This window comes from Anolis carolinensis, chromosome 4 (genome assembly GCF_035594765.1).
Source record: "Anolis carolinensis isolate JA03-04 chromosome 4, rAnoCar3.1.pri, whole genome shotgun sequence".
In the NCBI taxonomy this organism is placed as follows: domain Eukaryota; kingdom Metazoa; phylum Chordata; class Lepidosauria; order Squamata; family Dactyloidae; genus Anolis; species Anolis carolinensis.
The window spans coordinates 242989786-243016350 of NC_085844.1; the positions used below are offsets into that span (position 1 = coordinate 242989786).

At 41.5% G+C, this 26565-nt stretch overlaps 1 non-coding gene across 1 annotated transcript; it reads left to right on the plus strand.

Moving 5' to 3' along the window:
• The first annotated feature begins 8454 nt into the window (after nt 1-8454).
• On the plus strand, nt 8455-8555 carry mir124a-2 (microRNA mir-124a-2). The gene has a single exon (NR_129832.1). It is a non-coding gene; the product is annotated as a microRNA mir-124a-2 (primary transcript).
• The last annotated feature ends 18010 nt before the right edge of the window (nt 8556-26565 follow it).

The window sequence follows — 26565 nt, forward strand, 5'->3', positions numbered from 1 at the left end:
TATATATTAATAATATATTGTATATCATATCATATTATAATATAATATATATATTATGATATGATATGATATGATATGTTCAGAAATATAAGTAGCATTGCACAAAGGTATATTTTATTTAATATAATACATATTATATTTTATTTATATATAATATAGTAATATTATATAATATATTAATAATATATTGTATATAATATCATATTATAAAATAATATATTATATATTATGACATATCATATCATATTATAACATAATATATAATATATATGATATGATATATTCAGAAATATAAGTAGCATTGCACAAAGGTATATTATATTTAATATAATACATATTATATTTTATTTATATATAATATAGTAATATTATATTATATATTAATAATATATTATATATCATACATTATAAAATATATCATATATATATTAAATTATGATATGATATATGATATATTCAGAAATATAAGTAGCATTGCACAAAGGTTAGCCCTGATTACTCCTTGGATGATAGGTCACCAACGAATACACTTCAGAGAAAGGAATTGTCAGTATATATGTGTGCATGTATGTGTTTTATAATTTTCCTGATCAAAAGCATAGCGACCAATGCAGAACAATCCAAGCCCTAAGCAACGAACGAACAGGCCATATTATTAACAAATAATATTTATTATTTTGTTCTGGCGAAATCGTCTATATATAAATTCTCCCTGTCTGTCTCTCTCTCACACACACATCATGTGAGTGTGTATCTCTTTGTTGGCCGAAATAACCAAATTCTGCCCGATCTTCGAAGATAAAGCTGGGTTAGTCCTAATTTGTGCTTGGATGGGTGGCCACCAACGAATTCCAGGTGCTGCAAGCTCTTTCTCGGAGGAAGGAATGGCAAAAATCCCTCTGAGGAGACCTTGCTCAAAAAAACCCTATGAAAGGCATGGAGTCGCCATCAATTGAGAGACAGATTGAAGGCACACACGCTCACTCCCTCTGTGTGTGTGTGTGTGTGTGTGTGTGTGTGTGTACAGCCAAGCAAAGAAAGAGGACTTCCAACACATTTGCGTCCCGAAGGATCACTAATAATACGCATTTCTTATCGTGATTCTTTTTTTTAATCTTTCTAATATGTATATGAGAGAGAGAAACATATATGTGTTATCTTGTATATACAGAATTTGCATTTATGTGATTATAAATATCTGATATCATATATATGTGTGTGTGTGTGCCTATATATATATTACCTATGTTATAACAGAAATAATAATTAAGGTCGCTATAAATCGGTAACAACTTGCATGCACAAAGCAATGTATGTATATATATATATACACACACACACCTGTGTATGTGTGTATATATGTGTGTATGTATATATTAGGTATTATTATGTGTGTGTATTGTATGTATGTATCTATATCTATATCTATCTATATATCTATATCTATATAGTATGTGTGTATATATGTGTATGTATACATTAGGTATTATTATGTATGTGTGTGTATATATATACATATATATATACACACATACACATATAAAATACATATATATATATATATATACACACACACACACATATATAGTATGTGTATGTATGTATTAGGTATTATTAGACATGACTGGACTTAACGTCAGGGCAAAACCTTTACCTTTACCTTTGTGTGTGTGTGTGTGTGTATATATATATATATATATATATATATATATAGAGTATGTGTATATATGTGTATGTATATATTAGGTATTATTGTGTATGTATTGTGTGTGTATGCACACACACACACACACACACATATACATATACTGTGCGTTTGCATGAATGTAAGTGTAATCTTTGAAGACCAATGGAACTCTTTCTCTATGTGTGTAGACATTACAAGATCTAATTTTTGTCATATTGTCGCTTCTCCAGAATTCTTTGCAATGCTAAGAATATTCCTTTGCTCCTGGGAAACACACAGGCTTAGGCTACGTGTTAGGACGATTTGCGGGTGGGTGAGTGGACCTGAAATATGCATTTCTCTCTTCTTTCTTTTCGAAATATAATTCGGTTCATTTGCTACAGTGAGATAATGGAAAGGTGGGATTTTTTTTCTCCCTATGCGTTGAGTTGAATATAAGGGGGGGGGGGGAGGACCTAAGAATCGGGTGGATTGGGACCGGCAGTGGTGGGGTGGCTCTTCTCGTTGACTCCCTACTCCCCTTCCTTCTCGGTTGTGTAAAGGCATCCTTGGGGTGCCTTTGGACCATGGGGAGGGATGAGGAAGCGCTCTTGTGATCCCCTGACTCCAAGTAGACCCTCTCTGTTTTTGCGCCACGAAACAATGGGACATTTAGACCTGGTCGGAGCCCTCCTTGGGTGAGCTGAAGGCTGGATCCCCATCGAATTCAATAATAGAAACCCGCAGCGACCCACTCGAGATTGTGGAAGAAAGTGCCTCTCGTTGAAAGCCAAGTGATATTGAGTAAACCTACTCAGCACCATACAGTTAGCACTTAGCACGGCCTGGCTCCTGTAGCTTTCCTTTCCCTACCTATCTATCCGAGTAAATCTAAAAAGGCTCTAGATTAAAATGGGTGGAGAGGCCCGTCGAAAAAACCTAAGAACAGATTTAAACAGGACTAAATCTCTATTTCGGATCCAATTCGGCTCCTTCCCTCCTGTTTCGAATAGACACCCCCCCCTCCACACACACAAAGACTCCCTTCCCCGCTTTCCTTGCCCCCAACACATCCGTGCCAGATCCCCGCTGCGTCCACACGTCTCCTGGCTCTTTCTGCTTCCCTTTCCGGGTGGGTCGTTGGGAGACACGCGTGTGTGCAATAGCGGGGAAGGAAGGAGATGTGGGCTGTGTTCTTGAGATCCCAGACTGGGGCTGGATGGGGGAAAAGAGGGGGTTTGCTGTTGTCCTTTGCCTTCCTGGTGCTTTGGAGCGCTCTTTCTGAAAGGATACGCGCGTCACTCATCTCGGGTGGGGGCCATTTGCTGATGCCTTTGGAGGCGAGGAATCCGAGTGGAGGTGAGGCGCTTCTTTCCCTCCCCCTCCCCTTACCCACTTGCCCCATCCATCCATCATATGTCGGGAATCAACCCATCTCCTGATCATCTATTATTATTATTATTATTATTATTATTATTATTATTATTATTATTATTATTATTAGACACAGCAAACAAGATAGATATGCTGGATTTCGTATCACAAAATCACAAGTCGAACACTTCCCAAGTGTCTAGGACTGTGTGATGTATTATTATTACTATTATTCTCTTTTCCTCTGGCTTCACTTCGCGCTGATATTTTCATCTCCCTCTTCCCTGACTTCTTCAATTTTCCTCCTTCGGCTGCAGCATTCGTTTGCTGCTGCTGTTGTGGTTGTTGTTGTTGTTGTTGTGTGCCTTCAAGTCCTTGGCGACCCTCAGGCGACCCTGGGCCAGGCCTTTCATGGCAAGATTTGTTCCAAAACCGGCTATCTCTGAGGTTGAGACAGTGTGACTCATCCAAAGGGCCATATTCCTAAATCAGAACCCCAAAGCATCCTACCAGACACCTCTTTCTAAATATTCAACATCCCAATCAATGTGATCCAGAATTATTCTTGTAAGGTTTACAAAACGAACAATGGACGCCAAAATCCAACAGTATATGGCAACTGGAGAAAGAATTAGATCTGGAATTATGATTTTGTTAGGGTTACACAAAACTAAATCAGTCAGGGTTAAATTGCTACAGTATAGGACCATTGCAGCAAGAATGCCATAGGCACAAAATTGGAGAAAGACAGATATTTGGATCATAGAGGTCTTCAAATGAGCAGAAATAGACAAATGCTCGGAGGAGGAAAAAAAATCTCACAATAGCCTCAGAAAGGACTGGGAACCATTCTTAAATTTTAGTTTTGAAAAGAAACTAAAATGGGTTGAGAATGGGGGGTCATTCTGAGGCAGGAATTCTTGTAGGTGAGGTGCATTGCTTAGCCAGCGCGTCCTACTTACTAAGAGCTGCAGTCCAGAAAGCTGTATATTATTATTTTCTCTGTCTTGAGGAGATATGTCTCTTACCGAGGACGTCAATAGGGAAGGAGGAGGAGGGGGGGAAGGCATTTTATTGTATTTCATTCAGAGGCAAAACTGAAACCTTTCTAATGCAATTGTGAAGAGAAATTTGTCCAAGAAATAAAATTAAGAAAGGACACCTCCTCTCCAAAAATCAAAATACTGCATTTCTTCCTCTGCCTGTCCTCCCTGTCGCCCCAAGGTTTCCCTAGTCATCCCTTTTGCAGGATCAGCGACAGAGGATGCGGAAATAGGTTTTGTTACGAAGTTTAATAATAGCGATAAAAATGATGGTGATGATAATGGCAATGCGGGCACTGAAGAAGGGCAAATCCCATCCATCCCAAGACCTTTCTGTGGGTTATTTATTTACATTGTGCTGAAGGAAGGAAGGTGGTGTTGGGGTCCTGCTTGAGCCTCCTTAAGGCTTTGATCCCATCCATCCCAAGACCTTTCTGTGGGTTATTTATTTAGATTGTGGTGAAAGAAGGAAGGTGGTGTTGTGGTCCTGCTTGAACCTCCTTGGGGTGCTTTAAGGCTTTGGCCCCATCCATCCTTCGACCTTTCTGTGGGTTATTTATTTAGATTGTGGTGAAAGAAGGAAGGTGGTGTTGTGGTCCTGCTTGAACCTCCTTGGGGTGCCTTAAGGCTTTGGTCCCATCCAGCCTTCGACCTTTCTGTGGGTTATTTATTTACATTGTGCTAAAGGAAGGAATATAGTATTGGGGTCCTGCTTGAGCCTCCTTGGGGTGTCTTAAGGCTTTGGTCGCATCCATCCTTCGACCTTTCTGTGGGTTATTTATTTAGAAAGATGATATTGGGGTCGTTCTTGAGCCTCCTTGAGGTGCCTCAATGACTCCAAAGCTTTAATCCCATGCTTAAAGACCTTTCTGTGGCAGTGAAGGAAGGAAGGAGGTGTTGGGGTCGTACTTAAGCCTCCTTGGGGTGCCCCAATGACTCCAAGGCTTTGGTCCCATCCATCCTGCGACCTTTCTGCGAGTTATTTATTTACATTGTTATGAAAGAAGGAAGATGGTGTTGGGGATGTGTCTGAACCTCCTTGGGGTGCCTTTAGGCTTTCTTCTCCCTCCCAATTTCGGGCCATCCCCCCCTATGCTGATTCCTCCCCGCTTCCGCCCGTGACAGCCCCCTTTCTCCTCTTTCTCTCCCTCCCTCCCTCCTTCCCCCCTTCCTCTCTCAATCCCTCAATTTTCAAGGGCATCTTTGCTGATGAGGATTTGGCTAATGGGAGCGAACTTCTGTCCTGCCCATGACGTCACTGCGTCCCGATGTAATCCTCTCCCCCCTCCCCTCCCTCCCCCTCCCCTCCCGCAGCAGATGCGCTTCGGAGCCGGGATGGAGAGAAGGAAGCAGGACGAGAGGGAGGGAGAAAGAGAGAGAGAGAGAGACCCAGGGAGGGAGAGAGGGAGGGAGAGAGGAAGAGGGGAGGGAGGGAAGGAGAAGAAGAGGAGGAGGAGGTCTGAAGTTGCTTTAGCTTGGATCAGCTGAAAAGCCCGTCCGCACTAGAGACGAGGCACCGGAGCTACAAGCCGCAGTTGAGAGTCCGCTCCTCTCTTTCTCCGACGGGAGGAAGGAAGAATTGCATTGGGGAGAGAAGAAAAGAAAGAAAGAAAGAAAGAAAGAAAGAAAGAAAGAAAGAAAGAAAGAAAGAAAGAAAGAAAGGGAGAGCTCGCCTTTGGAGGAGGAGAGGAGGAAGAAAGAAAGAATGAAAGAAAGGAGGGGAGGAGAAAGGAAAAGAAAGGAAAGGATAGAGCGTGCTCTTTGCTTCCTCCACGAATTCGTTCCTGTCTTTGCGACTTCGCCATCCAGAAAGAAAGACTGCCTCCTCTTTCTCACCAAGAAAAAAAAATTCTGATTTTACAAAAAAAAAAAAATACTTTTGGTAAATATATATATTATATACCATATTAGTGAAACGAGACTCATAAAGAGAAGGGAAGAGATTTTAGGGTTTTTTTCTTCTCGAAATGCGCACCCAAGAAATACGCTTCCAAGAAGGTGCGTAAATGCGTAATTGGCTTCGAAACAATCGAAGTCTCACAATGTCAACGACGGGGGGGGGACCCCTTCATTCGATGGAGAGGCGGATTTTCTCCCCCCAAAATGGTCCCAGAGACGAAGGTGTTGGGACGAGGAGGAACTGGACCTTGGACCAGAAGGAAGCGGGGAAACCGAGGGACCTGCGAGCCCTCCTCTTGGAGACCGTCGTCGCATTTGCATTTGATCTCTGTGTCATTTTAATATGCTGGTGTGTGTGTGTTGTTCTTAAATGAGGCGTGTGTGTGTTGGTGAGGGGGGAGGTGTTAACCTGCATGGAGGAGGCAAAGAGAGAAAAAAGCAGGCGTCCTTCTCTGTTCGGTACCCATTTGAATCCCCCCCTCTCCACTCTCCCTCCCTCCTCCCCATCTTGTTTTGCAAAATGTAAAAATTGTGTCAGCCTTCCTGCCTTTTCCAAAGTAGCAGATGGAGAAGGGCGGGGGGGGGGGGGGAGAAGAGAGAGAGAATCAGAAAGGGATAATCTGCATATCAAATCTGTTTTTCTTGGCTTTATTTATTTATTTTTTCCTCCTGCCTTCCCAAAGCCAGCCCTCCTCTCTTCCTCTCCTCCCTCCTTCCCTCCCCTGCGCCCCACTTTCCTCCTCTCCTTCCGACGGTGCCTAAATTCCCAGGTATCCTTTATTTATTTTCTGTATATTATATTATATTTTTAATTTATTGCTGGCGTTACTATCTCTCCATATGCTGTGTCCCCCCCCCCCCCAACTGTCTGGGGTTTGAGAAAATCCCTCTCGGAGCTCGAGAACGATTTTATTTTATTTTTACCTTTTTTTTGGAAAGGCGGGTTTGGAGGCATCCTGCCGGTGTGTGTTTTTAGAAGGCGCTGGTTTGTGTTTTTCCTTCTGACGGAGGACCTGCTTTCCTCGCTTCTTCGTTAAGAGATGCTGCGAATGCTCTTTGGGAGGCAAATGGGGATGGAGAAACGCTTGAAAGGAATGCATGCATGGTATACTATGTATATATGTCATGTTGGGAGGAAGGGATGGATAGAGAGATATAGATAGAGGTGCACACAGATAGTGCAAGAATTATGCAGCTCAGTGATGCGCCCACTTTTTGGAGCAGCATGTGATAGGAAAACTCTGGAACCACCCAAGGCTCCATCAAGGCACGTTTGGCAGTGCATTAAGAGATTGGCCAGCCTGTGTGAGCTGCAAAGCAGTTGCCAGACTAGAGCTTCTTTCTCCCCCTTTAATCCCCAAAGCTGCCTGGTTTGAGCTGGAATCTCTAGGAGGAGGGTGGCTTTTGCTCCACCCTCAGAGAAGCAGATGGCACGGGGATGATGCTCGTCCCTGACATTGCCTCCTCTTCTCTCGACAAGCACAAGGATTTCTTTGCCTTGGTGCAAGGCTGGGCATCCTAGAGGTCGGGTTCTCCAGGTCTGGCTAGCTATCCAAACTGGGAGCATTTCACTCCCCCTTCATTCTAATTTATTCTAATCTATTTGTTTAAATAATGCACTTATGAATATGGGGCTCTGCGATGTTATACCAGACCCTTTCTCTTGGATGTGATGTGGATGGGAAGAAAATGGAAACAGTGAGGAAAAGGTATGTTTGGATTTTTTTAAAAAGAAAAACAAGCATTCTCCAGAGATGCATGTTATGTGCTAATCTATGAGGTTCTGAAATAGCATACCCTTTCATTTATGTCTCTGTTCTGTTTGTGCTTAATTCTGCCCAGGAGCAAAGGGATGGATGAGTAGATGGGTGTTAGATTGGGATGCTATTTGTGGGCATGGAAAGGGAAGGAGTGGTTTGTCCTGCCATTGCATAAGACTCTGTGTGTGTGTGCGCGTGCGTGTGCTTGCTTTGGTTAGGCAGAACTAGATAGTGGTTGATGATATGAGTGCATAGCCACGAGGGGACATTATTGTTTGTTTATTTGTTTGTTTCCTTCTTGCCTCTCATCAATGAGACTCAAAGCAGCCAAAGGGGAGCTAGGAGAGTGCATGGACCCCTTCTGCCTGCAGTGAGATGTTCTGCCTCTGCTCTTGCACATAGAGGGGGATTATAGGGGAGCTGAGATGGCGTATTCCTTCCTCCTTGTTGCAGTCCCTGGACAAGGCTGCACAGGCAAAGGGAAACACTAGAGGGAGACAGAGTTCACTTGTGTCCTAGTAGAGGATGCTGCATCCCATGGATTGGGGAGTATGGCAGTGCTCATGTTGGTTGGCACGCATAGACAGGCGAGGGCAGAGGGGTCAGGGCCTGTGTGCCTTCCTGTGTGGGTCCCTCCCGTTCTCCCCACCTCCCTCTCCCCACCCAGTCCCACCCTGGGCTTGGCCTTCCTCCCAAGCACCCCCTCCCTGTCCCCTCCCGGGCCCTTCTCTGCGTGTTCACAGCGGACCTTGATTTAATGTCCATACAATTAAGGCACGCGGTGAATGCCAAGAGAGCGGCTCTCAAGACATCCCAGCTGCAAGGAGTGGGGGCGCCACTGTTCCCCGACTCCCCTCCCTCCCTCCCACAGTGTTTGTCACCCCCTTGCCTTCCCCAAGGCACAGCAGCACCCATCCGCAATCAGACAGGGGTCCCAGGGGTCAGTGACTGTGTCCCACACCAACTGCAGAGGAGGAAAAAACACATATTCCTCTCTCCCAAATACACCTGGGACACAGGCAAAGGAGGCCGTTTCAGGGAGGACAGAAATCTATAAAACAAAGGGCTGACCACTAGAATAGACTAATACACAGGGGTGGCCTTATTCATAGCAAAAAAAATCCTGCGAATCATTTCATCCTTCCATAAAGCTATCTGTTCTTCTTAGCTGCTCTTCCCTTGGAGTTGTGTCTGATCAAGGCTTGGCCCACTCGGGTTTGTGTGATTGTGGCCTTCGGATGTTTGTTATTGTGGCTTCCCCAGATCCAAGCTGCGGAGGTAGATAAAGAGATTATGTCATTTATTTACTGAAAGATCCAGGAATACAATGGTTTCTTGGCTTCGCTGGACTGTTTTAAGGATGCTGCAAATCTTTTCGGTAAAATATTCTTCTCCAAACTGAATCATGATGATGAAATTGGTATATTTTTAAAAATGTTCTTTTTCTTCTAGATCAGTAAACCTTACTTGCATTTCTTCTAACCATTTCAGAAAATTAATGGTATTTCCCCCAAAGGTCAACGACAATGATTTTTTTATAAAGGGGATAGAGATTATTTTCTTCCATATCAGGAGGTCTTTACTACAATTCTTCTATCGTTTTCATAAAATAAATCGTATCCCCCTCCTCCCCAAAGGTCAACCAGATAGTTTTTGATGATGATGTGTCATTCCCATCATCATCATCATCATCATCATCATCATCATCATCATCATCATCATCATTTCTCTGGGAAATATTTTAGTGCATTCAGGAGATAATGGAGGAAATGAAGAAGATAAAGATGGTGACAATGGTGATGGATTTTGTGTGTCTGTGTGACCACGTAAATGGATATTAACAGAAATATTCTTCAGTTTCTCTTTCCTTCATGCTCTTTTCTTCATATCATTCTGCTAATATGTCTGTAATCTATCCATCTACATCATTTTAAATCATTGAACTACATTTTCAGATAAGTTTATTCTCGATCTACACACATTTTAAGAATGACTAACAAAACATAAATATCAAAAGGCTATAGAAAGAACATTTTGGCATGTTAACATTTCTTCTCTCTTTAGTCACACTCATTCATACATGTTTATTGACATCTTATTCTTATGGGTTGCAATGTATTCATACCATAACAATCTGCTTGCTTACTAAACATCATTTTGTTGTTCAAAACATGCTACCAATCACCTAGAAATCTATTTCACATTCAGCATCTTACATAACCTCTAACGATGTCCTGAATCATATCAATTAATTTCAGCTGGGAGAAACCCATTCTAGTGAGTCAACACCTAAGTAAATCCATTGAGTAAATGTGCTTACTCTAATCTGATCTAATAACAGTCTTCAGGCCAATAGCTCCACATCATTTAAATCTCTTTGTCCGTAACATTTCATATATTGCCATATTCCAAAACTAGCCATCGTTTAAAGATTAGCATACAAAACCCAGCCAGAGTCAAGGGCACAAAAATCCATTAAAATAAATATATTTAAATGAGCTGTGCTCTGCTTTGGTTATCCTTCTCGCATTTTTTTCAGAGGGTCATGAAATGATATTGCTTAGGTATAGCTTAGACTATAGGCTGAGCTCAAAAAGAAATGAATATAATTGGTTTGGCTCCTAAAACAAGTTTAGGTGGCTTACTACTTCACTCTGGATGCATAAAATGCACATGGTACCTGCTTGCAAAAGCTATGCTATGTGTGCATTTGATTGTATAGATTCATGGCCCTATTGTTTATGGAATCTCCTTGTAAAGGAATAGTGTGCCTTTGAAGGCCAGAGGCTGCAAACAAATATATTTCAGGCTAGCTTCTTGTGCGTATCCAAGCATCAAACAAACAGAATGAATGCTGGAGTAAACCAACCATGCTGTGAGTCGACAATGCAATTCCTTACCATGTTTGAATTTTATTTTCTCTCTTGCAGTGTTTGAAGAACCTAGTAATTTTTTTCACAGGTTAAACGATGCCTCAATGACATTTTCTGAACAAGCTAATGAATATCAGGTTGTTATGCCGTGGTGTTTTATTTTTAAAGGGGGTGAGACAAAAGAGGACCTTGACGCTTTTGTGGTGCCAACCTGCATCCAATATTGCCACCTGCCGGCCACTGTGGTCTAAGGCGCGGGCTGGCTTTTGTGTGCCAAAATGCACCCGCATTGGCGGTTTTTCCAGAGAGCGCACTGTTTTGAGCTTGCACGCAGGCCTTTTGGAATAATGCACATTTTTATGCGGCCACCTTTGTCATCTTCTGTGCAAATAAAGTCCTAAAGCAATGATGGAGCCTACATTCTCCTTTCTTCTCCTTCTCTTTCCCAATGGGGAAAATGGATTTATTTCTCTGTTTAAACCACAAACCTATGATTTCATTTCAGATACACATATTTACATTTATACTCCTCTGTTTTGTTCAGACCTTGGATATAAACAAACAACCGTACTCGTCTTTTGTGCAGCATCTCGTCAGGTCGTTTCAAGTCCCGGATATCGATCGGCCAAGGAAGGAGTCCTAAAGATGCAGTAATTTTGATTCAAAACTCTGCAGGTCTGAGCAGATGCCATAATTCACTTCAACTGTCACTGCAACCAAATACATATCTTTAGTGCCACCATTAAGAACACTAGAACAGCCATTTAACTTGCAGTTGACCAAGGTTGGTCATGCTAAGGCACAGAGAACCCATGTTTTGTTTTGATTTTTTTTAAGTAAGAATTTAATACTATTCCTTTGCCATCGAGAGTCTAGATTTACATTTGGTCATACTTAGAGTACATCCACTGACACGAAGGGGGACTTAAACAGTCATAGGGATCAACGATTCTGCAATTCCATGGAGTCCCATGGTTTCAATGTGTCTTTTCTCAAGAGTGAATAGGTCAGGACCAAGCCAAGCTGACAGAGCAATCTTAATCTTTTATTAGATTGAGACTGCCTTCTTTTGGATTGGAAACCATAAAATGACACTATACCTAACCCAATATGGTTGTGGAGCAGCAGCACCCTATACTGGCACTGATTTATTTGGGGGAAGCAAATCGAGTCCCAGATTTAATGCAAACTTTCGAGAAGCTCTTCAAGCAATTTGGATGACAGGATTGATTCAGCACATTTGATAACTCCTTCAAGGGCAGTTCCTCTGCCCCTAATGTAAGGACATGTGCCAGCCCAAATGAAATTCTGAATTGCAACTCCCATCATCCCTCACCATTGGCTGTCCTGCCTAAGAGTCATGGGAATTGCAACCCAACAACTTCTAGAGAGCCAAATATTTGCCAAGCCAGTTCTAGTATACACGGATTACTATGAATGCTGTTGGTAATATAATTAATGTTATGTAGCCAAACTCAGTTGTTACAAGTTTGTCTAACTTCACCGGGGTCAATATGTTGAAGTGTTTGCTTCATCCATCCAAGTACAAACAGAAGCCAACATCCTGCAGCATCTTTATGCAGGATACAAGTGATTTATGAAAGCATACCTAAAATGTGCGCAGACGAGATGAAATGGGAAGATATGCCACTAAATTCAATAAAAACAACATTCCATACAATGGGCACAGCCTGGAGAGAGCTGTGAATTTTGAAACCCTAGAAACCAGCTGCATAAAAAAATGCATTTAACTCAAATGAATTGGGGCTATATTTAAGCATGTACAATTATATTTCTGCATAATACCCAAATCTCTTTCCTTTTTAAAGTGACATTATTATTTATTTAATTTCTGTGGAAGAAGTATTTAAACATTTCTATCATTTCACATCTAGGGTTTGGGTTTAAAAGGATTTTTAACTTTTAATTTGGGATATAGCACATCCCCTAAAACCAAATCTGAAACAGAATGTGTTGCTGGTTTGCAAAAGCGTTTAGTAGGGAATTAAAACCAGACCAATTAAAACCAGTCTTACAATTTTTAATAATAATAATAATAATAATAATAATAATAATAATAATAATAATCATCATCATCATCATCATCATCATCTTTCTTGTGGAAAGGGAAAGGAGGTTCATGAAACAGGGCTGGATCTGGACGTTATCATACTTAGACCCAAATTCCCTGAAATGATACCCATCCACTGACTTCAATATGACTACATCTAGTTATTCTACTCCTGGATCTCACTCGCTTTGACGTTCTCTTCTTCAGATGTCCCATTCAAATTTTTACCTCGAAGGGTGCACTGTTAACATGTTCCTTTTGAATCATGACTGCACATTTTTGCTGAATGAATGGCCAACATTTCAGATGAAACTGGAAACATAATTTCAGTTGCTTTGACTTATCTGGAAGGAGCTGGAGAAAACCAGTCTATAAATAATTGCAACCATATATACTCATGTACGTCAATGTTGTGTATAAGTTGAGAACAAGTTTTAGGACTAAAATTTTGGAATTTGATGTGACACATAAGTAAGTTGAAGACGATTCCATGTGCCAACACCGTCCCTGGTCACCAGCACTGCTGCCATTTTCCCATACAAAAAGGCCAGCAGCAGCATTGCGACAGAGGGAATAAAGAGGAATGGTCCTTCTTTTAAGTTCTCCCAGGATGGACTAAGCTCTTGCCTATTGCCACTTTACTCAGAGAAGGGGATGGATCCTTTTTCGATAGGAGTTAAAATATAGTATCCACACTGACATGTGGATAAGTCAGCCCAGAATATTTTTATCACTTTTTTGACTAAAAGTTCTAGACTTAAATAAAAATACACACAGTACTCTAAGTGATCTTTGAAGAGAGGAAAGAATGGACAAATGGGCAAGGTCTATGTGAGTAGCACTTTGATTAAGTGGGTGAAGAGTGAGCCAAACTTTTCTTGCTATTACCCTACTTTTTCTCCAATCTGGAACTCAAGTCAGTCCACAGCAGTTAAAACAACAAATAGGAAATGTAGTATGAAAATTGTGCAAAACTCACACCTTCTGAGTAGTGAATTGTAGTGTAGACCCACTGAAATAGAGAAGCTTTTACCTGTCTCCAAAAAAGACAGTAAATGAATCTACTTTGCCTAGAAAAGAAATTGCAGAATTGGTGGAAGAGAGAGAAACATCTGCTTCTTAAACTCTGGGTCCTGACCTGAAATGGCTCTTAGCTCAATGTTGGGGTCATGAAAAATTTGGCAATGGTGAAAGGTTTCTGAATGCCACCTCTAGACATGTAAACAAACCTGTTATCATCAGTGTGAAGTGTTTACAGTGGGCTCTGCAGAAAATGCTTCAGCTGTACTCCAAAAAAAGGGAAAACCAGTCTGCTTTTTTAGTAAGCCTGTCAAATGCTGATTTATGATAAGTGTTTGATTTCTATACCTATTATATTTGCCATACAGGTATTATTTGTCATACAGCCAGGTGATGAGCAACCCTTGCTTGAAATTACCTAGTTTTCACACTGACACACCTATTCTTCTACTGATGCCAATGGGAAATCTCTCCATGATGCAAATAACGCTTCCAGAAGATGACTTTTCTCAGCACTGGGACTGAGGCTGAAAGTGTTAAGCCCCCTCACACATACCATTGGCCATTGCTGTCCTGGTCATTGTCAGCTGTTTGCAATTTAAAAACAACAACACAACAAACAAACAAAAATCCAAATCTTCATATCAAAAGTTTAAAAAAAGCATTTGATGCCCAGAGCTTGCCAAAGTTTTTCTCTCTTTTTTTGGGGGGGAGGGGGTGGATATAGAAATCAGCATGACTAGATAATTCTGGGAGCTGTATTCCAAAGAAGAAACATTCCCAGAATCTGTTAAAATTTAGCCTAACCCTCACATGCTGAAAGACAGCACTTAGGTCCAAAATGGACCCTCGAGACTTGGACCAATGCAGGTAAGTCATTCAGAACCTTGATTGTTCCCAACAACAACCAATCCTTCTTCCCATAGCGCTGTAGCAATTATTTTGAATTTTCAGTCCATTGAGCATTTATGTGGATGTCTTAGGGCCCTTCCGCACAACCCTACATCCCAGAATATCAAGGCAGAAAATGCCACAATAACTGCTTTGAACTGAGTTATCTGAGTCCACACTGCCATATTAGTCCAGTTCAAAGCAGATAATATGGGATTTTATTCCATTGGAAGGGGCCTATGGAACACACACCTTTCACACAACACAGTTCTAGCACTCTGATACCACTTAAACTGCTGTGGTTGCACCCTATGGACTCCTGGAATTTGTAGTTGGATGAGGCACCATAGCTGTCTAGCAAATAATTCTAAAAACCTCAGGAAACTTCATACTCCAGGATTCCACAGGGTGGCACCATAGCAGGCCCGGGCTGTGGCGCAGGCTGGTGAGCAGCCAGCTACAGCCAGCTGCAACATATCACTCTGACCAAGAGGTCATGAGTTCGAAGCCAGATCGGAGCCTGCGTTTGTCTTTGTTCTATGTTAAGGCATTGAATGTTTGCCTTATATGTGTAACGTGATCCACCCTGAGTCCCCTTCGGGGTGAGAAGGGCGGAATATTAAATACTGTAAATAAAAATAAATAAATACCAAAGTGCTATAATTCTGTAACATGGAAGAGATAGCATAGTTCCTGTCTCAACCATTTTGCTTTCGTGGTTGAATTCATAGGAAGAAAAGATTGCTGCCATCTAATACTGTATACTGCAGGCATGGGCAAACTTGGGCCCTCCAGGTGTTTTGGACTTCAACTCCCACAATTCCTAACAGCCGTAGGCCGTAGGCTGTTAGGAATTGTGGGAGTTGAGGTCCAAAACACCTGGAGGGCCCAAAGTTTTCTCATGCCTGCTCTATACAGTCTGAAAGCAAACATGGACTATGCTTGTGCAAAAAATATGTTGTTTTGTTCTCTAATCAGTGGCATTTCTGCTTCTAATTTATTGTTCACTGGCTATTTCAAAGCTACTGCACTATAAGCCATCCTCTTCTCAGAATCAGTAAAACCACACAGTATATTGAGTCTCCTTCCTAATCACATTGGTCAAAAAAGTTTCAGAAACCATTTAAGTGTCTAATCCTTAGGAACATACAGTTCTGTGAATGAAACAAGAAAGATCGGTAAGGCAAACCAATCTCATAACATCAGAGTCAATCAAGTATATTATACCCAGGAAATGTTCAAATTAAATAATATATGGCAATGTCTCTTGGGGATGATGGGTGATGTATTCCAACACATCTGAAGCAAGCTGCAAATGATGTGCAACCATACAAAGCACCAACTTGTTTTCTCCACTGTGTTTGATCCCTTTGGAAGAGATACATTGCAGATTTTCCAAGTGTTATTTTCATCGCCTTGAGGATTCAGTGTACCAATCCTTTTATTTCCTTTGCAGAACTAAAGAAGAAAAATATGTCTGTATTGCAAAACACTTTGCTTTGTTTAATATTTTTTATTAACTGGATATCCTCAGCATTGCTCAGAAACTCACGCTTGGCAGTGATCAAAGCCTACTTTTCTCCATTTGCTTCCGAGCGTTTAATTTCCTCTGCTTCGCTCCCTAATTATTTCTCATAAATATGGGCCACATGTAGTGACAGTAGGCATTTACCATGAGAAGGTGAAAGGTTTGAGAACTAACCAAACAGCTGGCACAATAAATGGATATCAGCTGTCACCGCATGGGGGCATCCTTTTAAAATACTCATGACGCCAAGCTGGCACGGAAAACGAATTCATGGGGAAGGTTTTGTCACATCAAACGCGTGTAGGAGCTAGGAACTGGGCCAAAATCGGCCTAATAAGCAATCTCATTCCTATTCTTTCCCTTGCCCTGCTATGATAACCACTCTTCCCTTTCAATTTTCAATTCTATTCCATACTATTTATAGAATGTATCAGCCACTCTGAAATGAGCAAGCACAGGAAAGGCTACAGCTAAAAGAAATGCACTCATAAAACTATGGCGTGATTTTTTTTAGATTAAGACTAAAATATCAGCCCCATAGTATCCTCCCAAGTGGAACGTAAAGCTAGGATGAGCCCTGAAACTAAGCAGGAAGGCAAACAAACAACAAACAATAACTTGTTCCAAAGGAACTACCAAATACAGCACTGTGTTCAGTCCTTCTTATTCACAGCAATGGCTGAGACAGAGTTTATTTCAAGCATCAGTATTTTATAGAACTTCAGAGCTGGGCGGGGAAACAAAGTACACACAAGCATACATGGGAATTCTTATTTAAGGTCTTATGTGACTTGCACAGAATGTAGGTTGAGGCTGTATGTTGTTTAGGAGGGCATCTTCAGGATCCTGCACCGTAGCCGTAACATCAAGTGGGATGGCTTTTGGCACCCAATACTGCACTTTGCAGCATTTCTAGCATAGCACAAATGGCAAAGTTCAGCAAAACAATACAAGCCATGGGTGAGATGTCAGCCATTTTCAAAATGGCGTTAAACACGCTATTTACAACAGACTAGTCACATATGTAGTTCTTATTTTATGCCAACATTTAGACAAGGTTTTCAACAAAGGTGAAACTCAAAGAAGTATAGGTATAAGCTTAATCTCATTTAGGAAGGCATTCTTCTGAGTGGACCAGACGTGGAAGGCTCTATTTCCAAGAAGCTCTGAGAGCCAGGTAAGTTCCAGCAGAAATAGTGGGATTTTGTGGCTTCCATGTTAGTAGAACAGTAAATACTTTCTTGGGGTTTAGTCTGAATATCAAAGGAGTGATACAAGAGGATGAAATTATCCCCCAAATAACATTGGCAACTTGGAGAGAGCCATAGACTTTTTACAATTGGAAGAAACCACAATAGATATCTAGCCCAAATCCCTGCCATTCAGCGATATTCAGAGCTTTCACTCTCTGGGGCAGTCTGTTCCAGTGTTGAGATAAGCGAGATTGCTCATTTAAACTTTGGAATAAAACTCACAACAGGTTTACCACCCCATTGGCATAGATGTCCCTAGCCACTGAAGATCAGAAAATAGGAGATGGTGATTATAATAGTCCAACTGCTGTTGATGATGACTGATTTTGATTGCTTGATTCAAACTACAGGAAAAGAAGTTCCACCTAAGAATTATGAAGAGTTTCTTATTAATAAAAGCTGTTTGACCATGGGATATGCTGCCTTGGGATGTGGTAGACTCTGCTTCTTTGTTTTGGGTATCTTGGCCATGTTTTCCTAATGGCATAGGTTTGGACTAGAAGATCCTTGTGGTCTCTTCCAACTCTGTGTTTCTACAATGATGATCAACATTCTTTATAAAGCACCAAATTTTTTCTGAGTGTTCATCAGACACCAAAACATAAGGCTAGCCTACTTTCATGGATTTTCATGGAATTGAAGAAGACCTCTTGCTCTAGCTGGTAGCTAGTTTTGAAACATCAAAACATTCATACATACAATTTTTTTTCATGTCAGGAGCTACTTGAGAAACTACAAGTTGCTTCTGGTGTGAGAGAATTGGCTGTCTTCAAGGACGTTGCCCAGGGGATGCCCAGATGCTTTGATGTTTTTACCATCCTTGGGGAGGCTTCTCTCATGTCCTCACATGGAGCTGGAGCTGACAGAGGGAGCTCATCCGTGCTCTCCCCAGGTTGGGTTGGATTTGAACCAGCAACCTTCAGGTCAGCAACCCAATCTTCAAGTCAGCAGTCCTGCCAGCACAAGGGTTTAACCCACTGCTCTATACAAATAATGACATAGGATTTCCAGGTGAGGAGCATCTCAGGCCCTGAGATTTCAAGGCACAAACCATGAGACCTAGATGTAGTCCCTAGTGATATTTGAAAGAAAGAAAATTGGGAAAGGTGGACAACAGGAGAGGCTACAGCAACCATTCTAAGGCAGTCTGCAGCCAAGGCAACGACACACACACATGTACAGGTGCCATATCCTCTAATAACTGACAGATGAAAATGAAGTCATGTGTGGCCATGCATCCATCACAATGTGGTCAAGATGGCAAAAGTTTTTTAATAAGGAAGAAAATGCAAGTTAGGAGAGCTCCAGCCTGAATATACCCACAAGGGCAAGATCCTCTCATCTCAAGTTTATTAAATGCAAACTACTATTGAATATTTCATTGACTGCATTTATGCATCTTTCTCCCAGAATGGGAGAATATTTTTGTACTCTGAATCCAGTTTGCATTAATAGAAGAAAACTGAAAACAAAGGGGGAAATGGAAAGAGGAGATAGAAACTGGAATGTTTTAAAAGTAACTAAAAAATATGGGACAACAGAAGATTGATATGGATTGTCCCTGTCAAATTGGGTTAGTTGGAGGGTATCGTGTACACATAGGCACACATGCATTTTAAGTCAACACTCTCGCCCTGAGATTCCTCCTGCCTTGCTCTGAAGCCCAAAGAAAAGGCTGTAGGCTCTGAGACTCCAGAGCTGAATACTACTTGACATCCTGGTGTGTCCAGTTTAGCTTTGAGTATCGCAAGAAGTGCAGATCCAGCAGGGCCTACTTGGGGAGACACACTGATTGACATCAGCATTTGTGTTTTACCTAATGAGGTATTCCTTACCATTTGGCATCCTGGTTATGACGAAGGAAGTAGTGCTCAGTCTACTGCTGGATTCAGGAAAGTGTGACTCAAGGTCTCCTAGGAAGATAGGTTTCCCACCCCTGTTCTAAGGACCAATTGGGAAATATTTCAGATTTTTAGAAACCTCACAGCAAATACAGTAAGGGAATCCTACACTAACATACATTTAGTCAGCACTGTGAAAATCTAGGATGCCTACATTCAGAGCCTGCCCAACCTACCATAATCACTGGAAACAAAGGTCACTACAGTCACAATAGGATCCCTGGTACTTTTCTTAGATTTCCCCTTAAGAAAATGATACCAAGTAGCACCTACATTCACTTGTCACTAATGGCAGATGGGCTCCATGTTATAGAATCATAAACTTGGAAAAGACCACAAGTGTCACACAGTCTAACCCCCTGCCATGTAGAAATACACAATCAAAACAACACTGACAGATGGCTATTCAGCCTCTGCTTAAAATCCTTCAGAGAAGGAGACTTCACTTGCAGCATTTCACTTGCACTTCCCAACAGCTCTTACTATCAAGAAATTCCTCCTAATGTTTGGGTGAAATCTCTCTTCCTGCAGTTTGAATCCATTGCTCTATGTTCTAGTCTCTAGAGCAACAGAAAGCAAGCTTGCCCCTTCCTCATTGTGACATCCTTTCAAATATTTAAACACAGCTCTCATGTCCCCTTTCAGCCTTCTTTTCTCCAAGCTAAACATGCCCAGCTCCCTCTGCTATTCCTCATAGGGCTTGGCTTCCTGTCTTTTGATCATTTTGGTCACCCATCTCTGGACACCTCCCACCTTGTCAATATCCTTCTTCTATTGTGATGCCCAGAACTAGATACAGGATTATTCCAGGTGAAGTCTAAACAAAGCAGAATAGAGTGGGACTATGACTTCTCTCGATCTAGACACTACACTCCTATTGATGCAGCTTAGAATCACAATGCTTTTTAAACTGCTGCATCACACTATTGACTCATGTTCAGTTTGTGGTCTACTAAGAGTCCTAGATCTCTTTCACATGGACAGTTTTCCAGTCAGGTGTCACCTAACCTGTATCTAGGTATTTTATTTTAGTATAGTACTGTACATTTCTCCCTGTTGAAAAATTACTGTATATACTCAAGTATAAGCCTAATTTTTCAGCCCTTTTTTAGGACTGAAAAAAAAACCTCCTCGGCTTATACTCAGGTGAGGGTCCTGGTGGGCTTATATTCAGGTCAGATTATACTCCAGTATATATGGTATATTTATTGTTTTTCTCTATTATTATTGGTATTGTTAAATTTATTATTTTATTCTATTGATTATTATTATTACATTTATTATTTTACTCTTATTGTTGTTATTTTTACATTTATTTTACTCTATTTTTAGTATTATCAATACATTTATTATTTTACTCTATTCTTTTATTATTTTACTGCATTTATTATTATTATTATTACATTTATTATTTCACTGTTATTATTAATAGGATACATAAGCACATTTACATTGAAGAAGATGAAAATAATCATTTAATCAGAGTTGAACAGTCATATCTTAAATTACAGTTTGATGTAAAGATTCAAAAACATTTAAACTACTGTTGCCTCAATTAATGTAATTTTATTGGTATCTCAGCTTATACTGGAGTCAATGTTTTCCCAGTTTTTTGTGATAAAATGAGGTGCCTCGGCTTATATTCGGGTCGGCTTATACTCGAGTATATACGGTAGTTTTGTTACTTTTGCACAGCTCTCTAATGTATTAAGGTCACTTTGGATTCTGAGCCCGTCCTCTGGGTTATTAGCTATCCCTCCCAATTTAGTGTCATCTGCAAATTGATAAGCATGCCCTCGATTCAATTATTAGAGGAGTAGTAAATCTCTACCAGGCCTTAGTTCAATATGCTGAATGTATACTAGGTATAGCAGTTTGAAGAGCTTTTTAAACATTCTTTATTAAATCCTAAGAAGATTCATTACTCCGCTGAAATGGAAGCTGCCAACTGGCAAGATCTCTGGTTCACTAATGGAAAGAGCATGAATGGAAGAGGTGGAAGGAGCAAGACAGTGGGAACAGTGCCCAGGTGCAGCCTGGGATCTCTTGCCTCGTAGTATGAATAAAATGCATCCATATACACCTAAACCTCCATTGCTTGCAGAAATCTGCAGCAAGATCAGAATGGTATCAGGTTTGGACATTGCAGCCAAGTGACATCAGAGCAAAGCCCATCTTGGCTTCCATTTCAAAATGGAATGATCGCATTGCAATTGAACAGCGTAGGTAACAAAGTAATCCTTGTGACAAGGACACACACACACACATATTCAAATGCTGCACAAATGCTGTACTGTAGAGGCAAAATATGATTGTCTGCAACAACTAAACTTTCATTGGAAATCCAAGCGAAGAAAAATATGCTCCCATTATTATGGCAATACTACCCCCGTGTGGTAGAAAGAAGTGTAACATTTAGGAAATATCTACATGTATTTTTCTTTTTCTCTGCATGTTCCCTACCAATTTTTCATGGTTCCCTGTTAATATTTCCATGCTTTAATACTTTGGATCACCAAGGTAGGGGCATTTTGGTCCTCTATCCCCATCCATCTTGTCCAATAGGATTGCAGAAGTTATTGTCTCAATCATCTGGAGGGTCAAATGCCTTCCCAACCCTGTTTTGGATCAACTATAGATTTCAAGAAAGTGATAAATTTCCATTTTTTTAAACTTAATTTTTTAGCTTAATGTAGACCTATCTATATGAACCCCAAAACCTGCTCACCCCCAATGGAGCACAGGCAGCCCTCAAGACACACAGCAGTTTCTCATGGATATCATGGGGATTTTTTTTCCCATTTAAGCAAACTTTACATTACTTTGGGCAAAGTCGGAGATACTCTGGAGTTTTCCAGATATGTTTTCTTGAGGGGGGAAGGGCTGGGGGAATAAGTCAAAAACTTTTAAAGGAGTCCTGGAATAAAATGTTAAGAAATGGCTTTTTGCCCCCAAGGGGTGGATAAAGGGAATGCTGTTCACTATTCAGTGCCTTCACCAATATATTCAATGAAAAATGGTCCAGGCTATGCAAATAATACAAAATCCAGGGGCTACAGGGTAAAAAGAATGTAGATTGGGATCGAATAGAAGCAAAGAAATTGCTGGAAAATTTGCAAATGACTTGCAAGGTTTTTCAAACTTCCCATTGTTTGCTAACAACAACAACAACAACAACAACAACAACAACAAGCTTCCCATAGGGAGGAGGGAGCAAGCTTGTTTTTCTGCTGCCCTGGAGACTAGGATGTGGAACAACAGCTTCAAACTACAGGAAAGGAGATTCCACCTGAACATTAGGAAGAACTTCATCACCGTGAGAGCTGTTCAGCAGTGGAACTCTCTGCCTCAGAGTGTGGCAGAGGCTCCTTCTTTAGAGGCTTTTAAGCAGAGGTTGTATGGCCATCTGTCAGGAGTGCTTTGAATGTGGTTTTCCTGCTTCTTGGCAGGGGGTTGGACTGAATGACCCACAAGATCTCTTCTAACTCTATGATTCTATGATTCTTGATATGTGCTAAACTAAATGCAGAAAGCAAAAGCAGAAAGAATGAAAAAGTGCCACTAGGGTACACTTACACTGAATTGCATTATTTATGGGAGTTTTATGAAAGGGAGGAGTTTATTACACTCACATTAAATCTACATTGACTAAAGTTTACAAAAGTCTTTGAGAGCTCCAATACAATCAGCCTACATCTGCAGATGTGAATGGTTTTCATTTTTCTTAAACTATTTTAACATGTTTGAAACTGTCTTGTTTAACATCTGAAATTGGTTAATGTGATTTTAGTCTGTTTTAAATTATTTTTATGACTTCCCATTGATTGAATTTATTTTCTTGTACCCCACCCTGAGATGGGTGGAACAGGATTTAAATTTAAATGTTGTAATAAAGTTTGAATTGCATCATAACACTAAAACCCATAACAGAATAGAGGAGATCAGTACCACCCACAATTTGACACTTCCTTGCCCATTTTTATTTCTCTTTTTGATTAAGAAAGGGCCCTTTATAAGTGAAATCTAAATCAGATACTCTCCAACGTTTTGTAAATGAAAACTGGCACATAAGCGTCTGGGTGACATCAGGCTGTGCTCAGACAGAATGAGGACAGAAGTTATCAATTGGGAGAAACATGCAAAATCATTAATTTAGTCAAAGAAACCCTGGAATGTATATACTGAGTTTAGAAAGGCCAAACAAGTCTAATGGGAAGGACTAAATTCTGGCCCTTCCTCTTCTCCTTGCTGAGTTAATTGAGCACAGAATACTTTTGCTCCGTGAAGTCTGTTTGCATTAATTGAAGTAAGCCAAGGAGGAAAGTGAGAGGAGAAGAGAGAAACTATGACATTATAAAATAAATTGAGAAAGTGGGACTATAGAGGATTAACTAGGGGCATCTCTACATTGACCAAGTCAAGCAGGATGAAAGTGGCAGAGATAGAAGTAAAATGAATGTGTAGCAGATCACACAGAAAGTGGAGGAACTGGATAGAAGCTGTGCTCATACGCTCCAAAGAGTTCGGCTTGGACCTTTTTCCAAGATCTGCAAAATCCGTGGCCTTATGGCCATATAGGATTTACGTTTTTTTTTTCTTCCTGCCTAATGTGTATGTAGAGAGTTCCAGAAACCATCCTTTAATCAATTTCACCATGCAATGTAGTTTACACCTACATATATTGATGCACATTACAAGAACTATTTAGGAGTTCGCTGCAATTTTGCATATTCCCATTAAAGGTGTTATGATTGAGCCTCATGGCTCTGTTACTGACAGACGTGGGCGTAAGACTCCTCGAGAGTCAGATACTCTCGAGGAGCGAGAGAGAAAAAGACTGCGAGACATATTTGCAGCACCATCTGACGAGGAGTCTTTCGAAGGGTTTACGGAGAGAATGGAGGAGGGGCTGGTTAGCTCAGAGGAGGATGAGATGGATTGGACTCGGGTAAGGGAGGAAGTGGGTGCCACTGGCCATGATGGGACAGAAGATGAATGGGGACCTTCAGGATTAGACCCATGGTTTAGCTGGAGGGATGGGACTGGATCCACAGCTGGAGATGCTGTTGGGCGTAGTCAGAGGTGTTCCAGCTCTGACGAGGAAAGTGATGAGGAAACGCCCGGGTTAAGGAGGACAGCTGACAGTGATGAAGATTTGTAACTGGCATAAAATGGGGCTTGGGAGCAATTGCAAATTGCGTTGGGCAAGGTAATCTGGGCAAACGCTTGGGATCCGTGTGTGTGTGGGACGCTTCCCTGAAGACTTGTGTGCTTTCCTGTGCTGTGACGTAAGTTGATTGGAATCCAGGGTCAGACGGCGGGAGGGATTGTGTGGGCATTTGTTTGTGCAAACCTGTGCTTACTCTTATTAGCTTGACCTTCCGTCGTCTTCTTGACGGACGCCATCTCCTGCTTTGAGAACTCGGACTGAACTGACCACGGCTTGTCTTCCCCCCTTCTTGGACTTGGAAAAACTACAAACGTCTGCTTCTGGCTTTGATCTACGGAACGGAACTGGTCTACTCAACTGCTACAACCCTTGGCTGATTTACTCGTGTTGGAGATCCTGTCTGCTGTGTGTGTGGGGGAGCGACGCAAGTTACTCTAAGCACAGTGTTGGCAGCAGAGAGGAATCTGCTGCCAATTAGTTGCATTCTTTGTATCTTTTGTTCCTTGGCTTTCGTTTCGTTTATACCCAGGCTGAAGTAAGCAGTTTGTTTTTACCCGGATTAAACTCCGGTTTAATCCGGTTTATCTTTTGAACATTTACTTTTGCCCCTTTTTGCTCCTAAAGGCAAAAACTGCCTGGCCCTTGTGTTTTACGGGCATTTTTGAGTTCTGTAATCTAATAAACTCTGTTACTTTGAATCTTGTGGCGTTCTGTCCTTGACAGATTGCCCAACGCCCATAAAAAGTTTATTGCAGCAATAAACCCGTCAGGAAGACGATGGATGAGTTAAGGGCCAAAGTAGACCAATTGCAAACGGCTTTTACCGTTAGCCAAACAGCTCAGGCTGTGAAAGGACATGTTTTGACTCCTGAACGCTTCGACGGAACCAGGTGCAAGTTGCCAACCTTTTTGGCACAAGTGGAGCTTTATTTTTCTCAGCTCAGTGCTCATGCTTTTCCTACAGACACTAGCAAGGTGGCCTTTATTTTGAGTTTGTTGACCGGTCCCGCAGGACAATGGGCCACTAATTTAATTTTGGGAAATGACCCAGTCAAGGACAATTTGAATAATTTCAAAAAGTTGTTAACTGATACTTTTGGGGATCCTCTCCGCACGGAGAACGCTGGGTGGGCTCTGTATCGGTTGAAACAGGGAAAGGGGACTGTTTTGGATTACTTAAATAAGTTTAACCTGTATCGCCACCAGCTGGATTGGGGGGAAAATGCATTCATGCTTTTATTTACTGCCGGGTTAAGTGATATGCTCCAGGATGAATTAGCACGCTTGGAGCCGGCTGAAAGCTGGGACGCCTTAGTAGCTAAGGTGCTGCGTTTAGACGCAAGGTTCGAGGCTCGTAAACACTCAAAAGCAATGTGTGCGCCACCCATGCATGTAACCAGGGCACCTGTGGTGATGGGGGAAGAGCCCATGGAGCTTGGGGTCTTTAAAAAGCTGTCTACAGAGGAAAAGAGCCGTAGGAGGCAGCTGGGCTTGTGTTTGTACTGTGGGAATGCTGGGCATTTTGCCAAAAATTGTAATGTGAAACCTTCCCAGCTTTCGGGAAAAGGTCAGCCCTAGTGCGACGTGAGTCCAACGCACTAGGGCTCCTCAAGCAGTCAACTGAGGGGAGGAAGCATGTTTTCGTACCCATTACATTATCTGTTGGGGGAAGGGAACTTGTTTCTACTTTGGCACTGCTGGACTCAGGGGCTACGGTCTCCTATGTAGATATTGAGTTTGCTAAGAAGCATGGCATTCCTAGAGTGCGCAAGGCATGCGACGTGTGGGTGGAAGGAGCAGATGGGAGACTGCTGGAGACTGGGGTGGTTAACCATGAAACCTCAGCAGTAACGTGGGAGGTGCAGGGAGTAACGGGAACGTTTGTGTGGGATATTACGAGCTTGCCTAGATATGATGTGATCCTGGGGATGGATTGGCTAGCTGTAGTAAACCCACAAGTAGATTGGGCAACACGTAAAGTGATCTTAAAGAGGCAGGACTGTTGCACTCTAAATGTTACTCATTCTGATATGGAGGGAGTGCCTGCTGAGTATGGGGAGTTCTCTGATGTATTTTGTAAAAGAGAAGCGGACAAATTACCACCGCACAGGCCATA